The following is a 14528-nucleotide window of genomic DNA, read 5'->3' on the forward strand; positions in this document are numbered from 1 at the left end:
CTTATTCAATTTTTTAATTTACTTTGGGCATAGAGATATGGCTTTAGGGTTTTTGTGCTATCGATGGAGGCATTGAGCCACTTTTGCTCCCAATTGATGGCTTGCTATTGTTTAAACCTTTTTTCATTCATTTGACTATAAACTAAGAATTAACCGGATTTTGTTGCATTTTGAAATTTCATAAAGAAATAAAGAACTAAAAATCACCTTTTCCAAAGAATCATTTCTTTGAATAAAACTTAAGTTGTTTGAGTACTTAGTACTTGCCTTTAAGTTGCATTCATCTTTGAATCCTCGCGGGAACGATCTAAGGCTCAAATCAATTGTATTGCTTTCACGACATACATTATCGTGAGCCCATATAAAATCAGATCAGAGATAGAGGAAATTCCTCTTAAGCCTCCTTCGACAACATTCAACTTCATTAGAGATCATAAAATTCGTCGTCGCAGAACTTCGGTAATCTTAGATTTGTAGGATTGTGGTCATATTTGAATTCTTCATATTATGGTCATAATAACTCTAACATACGGATAGATTAAAAGCAGCCTGGTGTATTTAAAATTGATACTGAAAAAAAAAAAAAAAACCTATGAAAACATAGCACATGTAGTACACAATTCATATGTATTTATATATCTAATATCTGAACTTTAAAATTTATGTTTATCAAACTTTGGTTTCATAAATGTGTACATAAAATGATGCATTTCTCTTTTAACATACCATTCAATTCATATGTATTTACATATCTAACACAAAAACTTCAATTTTTATATATATACCACCTTATCTATACATGAAAAGATGTAGTTTACCTTTTAAAAATTAAAATTGTGGTTTTTTTTCTTTTTATATGATGTGGAAGATTAAAATGAACTTTAGGCGTCAAATAAGTAAGAAACATTAGAATTTGGAGGTATTTATATAAATGCCCCTAATGGTATTTGCCATGTGATGTTAAAATATAAAAATTTAGGCGGTAGATACGTAAATACATAAAAAACTGTCTGGTACGAATGTAAATGCTTAAAAAATACTCTTAAGTTCTTTCAACTTTTATTTCGGAGCACTGCTATCATTTTTATTCATGACACTAGTTGCTCCCATTCTTATAGAATTTCAACTTGCTTCCTTATGCCGCACAAGAAGTCCTATATCCATGTCAAAAAATAAAAGTTAAAATTATTGGAAAATATAAATTGGTATCAAAATACAATGTTTGCACTCATCTTAAGTTCAAATTTCTTAACAAGTGATACTTTAGTAAGCTAAGATCAAATCTTTCATTTTATTGCAGCTCTTAGGGGCCTTGATTCATTTATAGATAAGCCGAACACAAACAATGTTTGGTTTGTTCATGTTCGGCTTGATTTGACTCGAAATAATTAAATTATTTACATATATTTATTTATATAATTAATGAGTATTATTTTTAAATAATTTAATTGGCTAAAAGCTACAATGATTTATACTCAATTAAAATTATTAATTAAAAAATAAAATGAAAATATATATTAAATTCTATTTAAATGAATATTTTATTATGAGTAATAAGATTTAAATCTCACCACTATCCTTAAAGTTCTATGATTGTGTGACTAATGCTATCAGAACAATTCTTATTCGACTCGCTAAGCAAACGAGCGGAACAAGAATAAACTTTTTGAGCTCAATCTATGCTCGCTCAAACTCGACTCATTTACAACCCTAACCGCAACCTCATGATGGGGAAGCTACACACTCAACCAGTATGATAAATGAACTGAATGTCTTATGTTTGCTTCTTTTATCACTTCCCATGGTTTGTGCTAAATGGGCTTTGTAGCGTACAGCTTTAAAAGCCATGAAGAGGGATGGCGGAGACCAACAAAAACAGTTATAAGTAAATTCAGCTTCGTTGGAGATAGAATTCCTCGCCTGAAAACTTTGACAATCTTTATTAGCTATCATTCGGCTTATTTTGGTTTACATTTGTTTTGATTTTATTTGTTTCGTTTATAGGAAAATATGAAAATAGAGAATATATTTTAAATAAAAAAAAATATACAGCTATAGTTATCAAAACTAATTCATGTATAATTGTCCAAATTTGCTCTTACTTAAACATTAATTAATACATGATATAATCATTACTGCATGCTACAAATTTCATAACAATGGAGTGAGATATTAATGCTTTAAGAATTGTCATGGTTTTGAGAGGGATATTTATGGTAAATCTAACTAAAATCATGAAACACTATGAGATAGTCCATGATAATTCTTTGATTATATATCTTTTATTCATCATTTAAATGCTTTGGTGATCTTAGAATTGAACTAAATTCGGCGAATGGGATTCCTCTTGCCGAACTTCTCCATTTGATTACGAGCATGTCAATGTTTGAGTCCATATAGCTCCTTAACTAATCGCTGGTATTTTCTGCTGTTGTCAACAAGCATGTCAATGTTTGAGTCCAAATTTTAAAAAATTATGGAGTAGGTACATTAGGACTTAGGCTAGGCTAGGCTATTTCCGCTAGCACCCATTTGCACCAGGCAAGTCAACATGCAGATGCACAAATGTAAGTGATTAGCTCAAGCATGCCTAAGCTTGCACATAAGTGGTCAATCAAGTGTGCACGAGCACTCAACCACATACCAAATGACTGCTATGGTGATTTCAGAATTTATTTGTCTCAATAATGAATCTCATAGGAAACATTCAAAGCTGAATTTTTATCACAAATACATGTATCTATTTATTTATAAGGTTTTAGAATGTTGTTTTAATTTAAATTGATGTAGAAAATTGCCAAAAAAAGTTTAGAACTTCTTTAAAATATCACAAAAATAAGTAAATCTTCTCCTTATCTCCAAGAATAAATATCTTTTGGAGGAGGAAAATTCACTTTTCTTCTTTTTCTTTGCAAGTTTCAAAACATTATTTGAGAGTGGTTCTCAACTATTGTGTATAGGTAATGCATTATTCCCCGTTTGCAGGCTGCAATCATCCTCTATATGAAGGGTATTGTTGGGTGTTGCAGAGTCCGGTCCACGATTTGATTTGGAAATTTTGACTTCTATGGAAGTTAATCAAATTTTATTTAATTCCTTCCTTCTTTTATTGATTCTCCCGCCTTCGTCCTGCTATTAAATTGAGGAAAACAATATTAAGTAAGATTGTTTAATATTGCTTTCTCCATATCTCCTCTGCCGCTTCCCTTGGAACTCGCTAATTAAAGGCTCCTAATTTGCAATTCGCTAATTAAAAGGCAGCTAATTAAAAGTTGTTTCCTTAATGGGCCATAAAATTGACAATTAAAAGGGATCTGGCTGAAGTTCAATGGTTATGCTCTCATCTGTGCATACGGGACCAAAAACACAAGCTTGTTTTCGGCTTCTTCTTCTTCCTGTAGCTCTCGATTAGAGAAAGAGAGAGAGAGAGAGAGAGAGAGAGAGTTTCTTGTAATCGTCGAGGTGTTCGACGGTGTAAATCCTCTAAGTAATAAAATCATCCGCAACTTGTGGACGTAGGCAATTTACCAAACCATGTAAATTTATGTGTTTCCGCTGTTATTTTCTATTTTGCGATTTTTCTCAATCCGATTCTTCGCTTTATTGTTGTCGTTTTTCACAATAACTTGTATCAGAGTTTTGGTTCGAGGCTGAAAGAAAACAATGGGCGGACACGAAGTGATGGCATCAGGGATCAAGAAGTTCAATGACACAGATTTTGGTTGCTGGAGGATGTAGATAGAGGACTACCTCTATGGGAAGAAACTTCACGTTCCGTTATTGGGAAAGAAGTCGGAAAAGATGGTCGAGACAGAATGAAATATGTTGGATCGACAGGTTCTAGGGGTTATAAGATTAACCCTATCAAGTTTTGTTGCCCATAACGTCATAAATGAGAGGACTACTGTAGATCTCTCGACGCCTTTATCAGGTATGTATGAAAAGCCATCGACGAATAACAAGGTACACTTGATGAAAAATTTATTTAACTTGAAGATGGTGAAAGGTGTGTATGTTACTCAAGACCTGAATGATTTCAATACTATCACAAATCAATTATCATCTGTTAAAATTGATTTTGATGATGAGATACATGTCTTGATATTGTTAGCTCATTACCAAATGGCTGAGAAGCCATAAGGATGACAGTTAGCAGTTCTGCAGGTAAATCTAAACTGAAATATGATGATATTCGTGATTTTATCTTAGTTTAGGAGGTGCGCAGGAAAGATTATGACAAGACCTCGGGTTCAAGTTCGACACTGATTGTTGATTCCAGAGAGAGATCACAAGACAAAAACTCAAACAAAGGAAGATTGAAATCAAAGTCTAGTCAGCAAGCAACCTGCTCGAATTGTGGCAAAGCTAGTCGCATAAATAGGAACTGCGATAATCCTAAGAAGAAGGAGAATGATAGCGCAACTGTGATAATTGAAGAGATACATGGTGCACTATTTCTGGCAGTTCACAGTTCCATTGATGACTGGATACTGGATTCAGGTGCTTCCTTCCATATCTTCACACCAGAAGTTGATACGAAATTTTGTTAAAGGTAACTTTGGGAAGGTATATTTGGTTGATGGAAAAGCTCTGGACGTGGCGGAGGTGAGAGACGTTGATATTGCACTCCCTAACAAAAGCAAATGGATTTTGCAAAAAGTCGGGCACGTTCCTGAATTGAAGAAAAACCTCATTTCTGTTGGCAGCTCGATGAGAGTGGTCATTCAGTAGTGTTCTCAGAAAATACCTGGAAGATTACTAAAGAAGCATTAGTACTGACTCAGGGTAAGAAAACTGACACACTATATATGACAATAGGTTTACTCAGGCGTAGACACATAGCCAAAGATGAATTATGGGGAAGCAAAATAAAGTTAGTTTCCTGAAAAGTGACAGAGCGCCGAAGGCAAGAAAACCGGACCTTGTACGGATAGATGGTGGAGAACCACAGAGTTATGAAGAAATCTTGTAAGTCTTGTAAGATGAAAATAAGATGAAAATTCGAGCAAGTGAGAGCTGGCAGAACTTCCACCAAGGAAGAAGATATTGCACAACAAGTGGGTGTACCGGGTGAAGGTTGCGTTGGATGACAGTAAGAGGTATGACAACGACTTTTTATATGCTTAAAATATAAGATAAATATCGATGTAATAAATATTCAATAATTGTAAAGTCACACTTATCAACGCAAGTATATGTATCGCTCAAGTAATATAGGGCTCTAATGGAGTCCTAAATATCGATCCCACGAGGAGTGATTTAGAATTGCGAACTAAGATTTTAGAAAAGCAATACTTTAATCACAACAACGAAGTTCAATTTGTTTATCTATCACTAATAGGCAATTGAAATAAGTATGTAATTTTAATAACTATTAAATAACTAATGATACTAATGAGGGTTTAATTGTGATATTCAATATATAAGAAAGCATCCTTCTTCTTGTCAAGAAATTATAGTGAATGGATAAATTGATTTAGTTCAATTTATATTGTGTCAAATAGGAGCATACTTATTATTTACTCTTTGGTCCAGACATAAAGAATATTGACAAATCCTACGCTTGTTTATTGAATCTGTGGCTAGGCTGGGAGGATACCGGCTCTCACTTCGGAGCTCCCATGTTCCCCTCACCTGAGTGCTAATATCTACACTTCAGCACCCAAACGATAGGACCGAATTGGGAATTTTAGTCTGTCACTCTAAAATCTCCAATTCTACGTTCGATAATATTATTTTCCTATTTATTTGCACCCAACTTCCAAGGGCTTTGACCTCCCTGAATCTTGGATGTAATCTTCACTTTAGTTGTAAAACTCAACATATTTTAACAAATTAATTTGCTAGATTGAAAGTCAATTAAGATCGAAGTAAAAAGATCATCACAATTTCTTAAACATTTTCTTGCTTCACCAATTCAAATCACCATTTCACAAATCTCGAGACAAGGAGAAAAACAGAGAAAACTACTCAGATCTCATGGGGAAAACACAACAAAACTCGAAATTCATATATAAAATCAAAGTCATACAAACTACAGTAAGTAAATAACTTATCTCTAATTTCTCCCCAAAGAACACTCCTCAAAGTTCCTCTGAATCTCTTCCTTTCTTTACAGCACACAGAATTTCTCTTCGAAGCAGCAAGGTGGAAAAAATCTCAATTTCCCTCCACTCTTACAATCTCTCAAAGAATTCCTCACAATATTGGAACCTTTCTAACCTATAGGAACTCTCTCAAGCACTTCCTTCCCTCTCTAGATTCTCCCCCACTTTTAATTTTCGGCCAAAATAGTCTATTAAAGTTGTGTATGAGCTTTCTTAAGTGTTGCCTAAACATCCCTTCAAAATTTGGCCTTATTCAAAGCTTGAGTAGGCATAACCGCTGACGGCCTCAAGGGCACCGTCGGCGGACTTCTGAAGAATTTTTTCATGTAGCCTCGGGAAAAACTCGCCGTTGGCGGGGTCGAGGGCGCAGTCGGCGACCTAGTTCAAATCTCCACATTTTGGTCATTTTCGTTCCAAATTCGCTCCTTTTTGCATTTTTTTTGCTCCAATGACCCTAATTTATCATTCCTGCAACAAAACATCAAAAATATATTTCTTTAAAGTGCAATATCATTAAAAATAGTATAAAATATATATGAAAATCTCAACATATTTTTCTTGGGTCAAGGTACACGACTGGGCTTGTTAAAAAGGGCTTACAACTGAGGCAGAATATTGCCCATGCAGTGAGAGTTGTTAGCAGATACAAGAGTAACCCAGGAAAGCGCTTGGAGGTACAATACTATGTTAATGTTGATATATTGACTGAGGGTATTACTTTTGAGAAACAGAAGTTGTGCAGAGGTGAGGGATATTTCATTTGAGGAAAAGGGCGATGCAACCATAGATTGTGCAGCCAGTATCCCAGTCTCCAAGTGGGAGAATTGTTAGGTATTTTGGAGCCCGGTCCACAATTTGATTTGGCAATTTTGACATCTATGGAAGTTAATTAAATTTTATTTGATTCCTTCCTTCTTCTATTGATTCTCCCTCTTTCCTTCTGTTGGTAGATTGAGGAAAGCAATAATTATTAAGATTGGTTAAAATTGTTTTCTCCATATCTCCTCCGCCTCTTTCTTTGAAACTCGCTAATTAAAGGCTCCTAATTTGGAATTCACTAATTAAAAAGTTGTTCCTTAATGGGCCACAAAATTAACGATTAAAAGGGGCATGGCTGGAGTTCAATGGTTATGCTCTCCTGTGTGCTTATGGGACAAAAAACACAAGCTTGGTTCTTGGCTTCTTCTTCTTCCTGTAGCTCTCGGTTAGAGAGAGAGAGAGAGAGAGAGAGAGAGGAAGAGAGAAAGAGAGTTTCTTGTAATCGTTAAGGTGGTCGATTGTGTAAATCCTCGAAGTAATAAAATCCTCTGCAACTCCGTGGACGTAGACAATTTGCCGAACCATGTAAATCTGTGTGTTTTCACTGTTGTTCTATGTTTTGCAATTTTTCTCGATCCGGTTCTTCGCTTTATTGTCGTCGTTTTTCACAACAGCGTATATGTTGTTCCAAAGAGGTGGTGTGCATCATCCTTTTAGACTCCAATGCACCTCAACTAAGAGCAAAAAGTTATCATATGTTGATAGATTTAAAAGTGATTTTATCATTATTCATAAATGATCATCCTTCTTATGATATTCTAATCCCAATAATTCTGACCAATAGCTACATAGGATAATGGTCCAAAAAAGTTTTGAAGGTATTTGAGACTTATGTGATGTCTACAATCAATAATCTTAATGCCTCCATTTTATATATAATTAGCTTTGGATGAGGGAAAATATATAAGATTCTGAAAGAAAAGGGAATCTTGGGCTGATAAAATTAATGAAGAAATGATAGGCTAATTGAAGTCTTGATAAAGCTCTTAATCTGTAAAAAATTATTGAAGGTTTTGATTTCCAAAATACTTGTGTAAAAGTAGACCAACATCTTATATAATTGTCTGTGTGGACTTTATAAAGCTACAGCCCTTCAATATTCTATTGCAGAAAGGATGACTTTAGTGCCCAGGATGTGGCCATTAGATTGGATTCAAGACATGAAGAAATCAGAGAAAGGAGAGAAGCTTACTTTATTTTACATTCTTTAATATACTCCAGATAGAACTATTTATAGAATATAATACTGTTAATTCAATATTAACTAATTTATTAACTAATCTACAGCTCTAATTAAGCTTATACAAGAATTAATCATCTAATTATGGCTCCGTTTGGGGCGCTTTTTTAACCCTAAACCCTAAACCGCGAAACTTTTCCGTTTGGCTCCCAACTTTACGGCCGAAGGAAGCTAAAGAGGGCGGAAAGCCAACCTCGGGATCGACCACGAGGCCCAGCTTTCCTTCCCGCGTTTGTGGGGAACGTTTGATAATACCCCTGAATCGCAACATATTGAGCCGAAGCCCCTTCCTTGCCTTCGAAGCCCCTCCCTGCTTGATCCTCCACGGCGGCTGAGGATACCATCCGGTCCTATTATGCGAGAGCAAGAGCGAGAGGGTATCGTGTCGATCTGCGCCTCAGCGATGCACATCCCACTATAAGCGGCGTTTGTCCCGATTGTGAGCTGCGTTTTTTGTCCCTGCTGTAAGCGGCGTTCGTCGGGACGGTGGAGAGTAGGAGAGAAGTATGCTTATACCGGCCTTCGTTCCCACCATCAGAGAGCAAGAGAGAAGGTGCTTCTCTTTTTCTTTCTGGATTCTCTATTCTCTGCCCCCTTCAAGGATTATCCCGTTTTCAATCCGGCGATCTCTCATTTCCCTTTATCATCTCTAATGGCGATTTATCCTTCTCAAAAAATTTATTTTTATGAATATTATTCAAATGATGGATTAAATGCAAAATGTTTTGCATTTTGCAATATGATTTTATATTTAATTTTGTTATATTTGAATCTGAATATGAGTTTACGCCAAAACATTTATGAATATAAAATAAAATTGAATCTGAGTTTACCGTTGAGTATGGAATTGAATATGAGTGTTACATAATATCTGATGTTTGCAACTAAATTATAATTTGAATCTATTCTTTATTTTAGATATAAAAGAATGGAGAACAGCTGAGAGAAAGTGTGCTGACAGCCCTAAGTATTCATGTTTCGTTCGTACTACTTATTTTATACTTTGATTTTCCTGTTGGAGCAATTACGTACGTACCAGCCAATTCCTATGTATTTACATGTTAAGATATTAGTTAATGTAAGTTTTCGAACATGAAATACATCTATTTTTGCATAGATAACATAGCATATTTGTAAAATTTAAAGTTTAGGTGTTACCCATGTAAATGTAAGAGAATTGAACAAATGTATGCAAATCTTCCTTTTCTTCTTTTAATATTGTGTTAGGAGAGCTAAAGGGGCACAAATTGCAGGTTGTTGATGCTAAAGAATATGAAATTTGAGTCATACCTGCACTTGTTATAGTTGTAAATATCAACGGGGGCAGACAAATGTAAGATTATTTGCAATAAGTTCTCTCTTTTCATAGCTGCAGCATTTTTCATGGTATCTTTCGGTTCAATTGTAAAGCTATCCCTTGTAAATGCTTTAAGGCAATGATTTGAGAAAAGATTTAGCATTCTTCACATCTCAAATATGATACTTGCCATTGGGAACATAGTGTTCCATGCCACCTTACTGCATGTGTGAGTTCGCATCATCAGTCATTTTTTTTTGCTTTGCTCAAATTTTTTTAATCAGCCTGCCCTTTCCTCCAATTCAACCTGCAAATGAATAAGGGTAACCATTTGAATAGCTTCAATTAATGATCTATTGCTGCTAGTTTTATTCTGAATTTGGTGAATAGTTGTCTTTCTATTGCATGATCTGTATTCATGCTGGTACTGGATGTGTTCTAGATGGCATATTTTTTTATGGTTCACAGTTGTGTCGTTTTAATAGTATGTTTCCTAGATGTGCTGTGCTTGAATTATTTGTTGAGTGGGTTAGTTATGTATATAATAGGCTTAAACAAGCAATATTAGGATGCACCTAGCACCTCTTTGGATAAATTGAATTTGTGGATAGAAGTTGCACATCATAGCATGATAAATATGGCGATAACCTGTTAATCTTAAGGTACAATTCTAAACTTCACATGTTCATTTTAAGGAGTGTCTTATATTTTCCTTTCAAGCTCTTACTATGACTTGTGTGCTTTTATAAATGTCAAAGTAAACCTGCTTATAAGAGGCTAAAAGTTATTTATGTTTTATGTTTATTTTCTGGTATTTCAGGGATGGTTGAGCCATTTTGTATAATTTTTTAATTTGGTAGCGGTTGCTGCATACCTAAGAATCTGAGCATGAATCAGCTCCAGAACTTAAAGAAAAACTATCGATTTCACTAATCTTTAACCTGCAAACAGTTCCAGTTCTCAATTTGATGTGTCATACTACACCTCTTCATTTGCTTTTTTGAAGATTTACATACATACGACGGAATTCCTATGTATTTACGTATCTAATGCATAAACTTCTATTTTTACATGTATACAACCTTGATTATGCATAAAAAGTTAAAATTCACTTTTTAGAAGCAAAAATAATGGTTTATATGGAAGTAGTAGTTGCACGTTTATAGGATGTTCAAATTTAATATTGAATTATTATATCTTTTGAACTAATAAACTGTGGTGGTTGCACCTGCCGGTATTTCCCTAGTTTTAAACTTGCATGTCATACTTAACATCGATTATATGTAAAACACTTGCACTTTAGCATCGATTATATGTAAAATATCTCTTATCAGATGGTTGGGGCAGAACAAAATATATATTCCAAAAATACATTAAGTGCAATTTTTAAGATATAAATTTATTAACAATTAATGATTAATTAATTAATTTCAAATTAATCATAACTAAACAAATTTATATATTGTTATTTATCGATCAATTAATTAATTTATAAATATATTTTTATGTTCTTAATTATTTGATAAAAATATAAATTTTCTTAATTATTAAAACTACTTAATTATTTATTAATGTAAATTTATCGCTTAAGAAATAATTTATTTAATATAAAATTTATTTTATATTTTGTTTTAAACAACTTTACTGAAGAGGGGCAGAATGTTCATTTTTACAAAAACAGCAGTTTCATAGTTGTTCTCACACAGCTGCAACAAACAGACAGTCAGCTTCCCCGCAGCAACTTCCTGAGGCAACGTAACTGCAGTTGAAAAGTTGGGAAGCTGCAACTGCACCAAACAGACTCTATGTCTATCACATTGAGGGGTCAGTGGTTTCATAATTATTATAATAATAATACATGATCAAAACCAAATAACAACTATATTATTATGTTGAGAATTACTGTTATTCTTAGTAAATTTTTGTCTGAATTAGTTATAAGAGCTTGTTTTGCTCCAAAGTACATAATTAAAAAACACTATTGCACAGCTTCATCACAACCTGAAGTTGAAACATCAATGCACAGTTCATTAATCTTCTTCTCGACATTTATATTTAGGTGGAACCTTTGCACCGCACTCCTTGCTGCGCCAGCGCATGAACTACAAGGAAAAAATGATTGTTCCAGTTGCAAGGCTAGCTACATATATTAATTTACTCTACCCATGTGTGCTTAATGCTCTATCAACTCATTATACTTTCTATTTATTTCATATAAATCAAAAGAAGTGATGGAAGCTTTTTGGTGCTAATGAACTTTGCATTATATGCTTGTTTTTTTTTTCCCTTAAGATAATTATTCTAATGTAAGAAAAAAATAGCACATTATGCAACATGAGCTATCCTCAGCTTTGTATTCGTGAGCTACTCATGTTTGGCTTGTCAACTTGTTCTTGTGTGGACCTTTAATGAGCAAGAGGGTGAGACTCAATATCATATTATTGATTGGGCACCATAACATGAAAATTACTCGTGGATCAAGTTTCTTCAATTTTTATAATAATTTATTCATTTATGGACCGGGAAAAATAAATTAAAAAAAATTGATGGCATATGAAAGTCATTGTAATAGTCTTTTTAATTATTCCTTTATTTCGTCAATTAATACCGTATGAACCCATGTTGAATTTGACCAAATTGAACGTTTATATACTCTAAATTAACTGGAGACATTCATTGAAATTTTTTTTGATAATTTCGCTTGATTACTAAATAATCTTACAAAATTTATGAAATCAGGTATGCCACTAAATATACTAGAATGTTGTTAAAGAGAAGGGTTATTTTAGATATCTCATTTGAAATGATAATATTAAAATTTAAATTGGAGGAAAATTAACATTTTACACATCATTAACCGATAAGCTATCAAGCGCATGTGATGATCATTTATTAGTGATATGAGATAAAATATCAAGTTATTATTAACATTCTTGCTCATTTTTCTTAGGATCAAGATATCTAAAGGAGCTGCTTATTTAACAAAATGGTGCAAGGTGGTTGTGTCCCATTTTCCATCTCCTCCTTTTGCCTTGTGATTCTTTCATTAACATATGGAAGGAGTAAAAAAGAGCAAACACAAGAACATAGAACGATGGTTCTTGAAGAATGCAATTGACTAGTTGGAAATAGCACTCTAGTTTCAAAAGTGTGTTTCTTATGTATTGGTCTCATCAATGAAACTCCACCATTCGATTGATTACAAATCTTGTGATTATAAAAATCCTCCCAATTTGGGTTGTTCTTCCTCGAAAACTATACATTACGATAAAGCTTTGATCCGAGGGACTTTATAGATACTTGGTTCAATATGGCTATAAGGATCAACATAACATGCATAGAGAAGACTATGTGAGCACTATTATTGATGTGATTAAAGTGTTTGTAGCTAATACTAATGAGGTTGAAATTTTGAATTATATATTAACAGAAGTTGTGGGTGTTTTAGGAAGTAGTTGATCAATAATTTGTATAGGTTCTTGCAGAAGAACTTCAGGTCTAATGTTGCTACTTTGAGGACGCCAACAGTAAAGTTTAGTTAGAGCGAATTCTCTTTTGAGATAAAAGTGGATTTTTGTGTATTTATGTCATTTTGGTGTTTCTTTTTTCTCTTTTATTTTTCTTTTTTTTGTTTTCTTTTGTTTCATGAAGATACAAAGATGAATCCAGTGTAAGATGAACCTATAAGATGCTAACTTTGTGGTCAAATTTTATTCTAAAGTATATACATTTTGTCCTTTTATGTGTTCATTTTTTTATTTCTCCATTTTTATTTGATGAGATTTATTATTGAAGTAAAAAAAATTTAATGTTTCACTTCCCAAATAATTTAGGATCCTACATATTATATACAATTTCAAAATGTGTTTGTTTACGTTAATTCTCTAAAAAATTATTAGCTTCTTTGTCTTTACCAGTAAAATCTTTTATGCAAGATTCTAGAAAATAACTTAAATCCTTACTACAATCCCTTTTTTAAATGTTCAACCAAGCAAAATGTGAAAGATTGTGAGTGGATAAGGGGAATGCTAATGATATTGAAAGTCCGTTATTAACCCTACTTTGATGTGCTAGCCTCATGAGTTTCAAAGTTCATTCTCTTGTTTTTGATAATGAAAAAAATATGCTTGGATATTCTAATGAATGCATTAATTTTTTTAGGTGCAATTAAACTACAATTAAACAAATTAACATATTAAATTAATGATACCATGCTCAAAGGCAATTAGTTTCTCATAAAATCATGAAATTACATAAGATAGATTTGGATAAATGCTTGGAGGAAGATGTTAAAAGAACATGGAAGCACATAAGATATATCCATACATATAAAATATTATTAGCAACATGTACTTATTTAAAATATATATCCAATTAGAACATATGTCCCTCTTGAGATTCTTAATGAATTAAATAAAGTTATTTTAATACCTCATTAGTGAAGCTAAATAGCGAACTTCTAAAAAAATCAAAGGCTTTTAAATGGGAAAAATTGTGCAGTGTAATGTTAATGCAGTTTATATAGTGAATGTTATAGATTAGTTACTTGTAAGGCAATGTGCCCACTAACATCATAATAATTTATATTTTATTCATTTTTTGTCAAAAAATATTATAATTACTTTTATTTATTGCAACTATTAAAGTAATATAAATGATTATCTATGAAATTATGTGATGTTTATCATTAATATGTGCTATAACTATTGATTTACGATGTATATTTATCTTAAATTTTGTTGTCTCATAGCCAATTAGTTATGAAATAATCTAATGCTTGTCATTGATATGTGTTATAAATATTGATTTATATTATTATATTCATCTTAGAATTTTGTGAGTCATAATATTATGATAGCATTTTATTGTATTACAATCATTTGATTCATTGTTACATAAACTTTATAATGTATTGATTTATAGATATTGTGATTATACTTTTTATATTTATCTTTTGTTTTGCCTTGTTAAAAATGTTGAAATACATTTTATTACATTTATTATGAGCAAGCATGTTTAGATGTTATTCACTTATTTTAATCCCAAAAGAATTTAGAAGCATATC

This window comes from Phalaenopsis equestris, unplaced genomic scaffold, assembly GCF_001263595.1.
Source record: "Phalaenopsis equestris unplaced genomic scaffold, ASM126359v1 Scaffold000002, whole genome shotgun sequence".
NCBI classification, from domain to species: domain Eukaryota; kingdom Viridiplantae; phylum Streptophyta; class Magnoliopsida; order Asparagales; family Orchidaceae; genus Phalaenopsis; species Phalaenopsis equestris.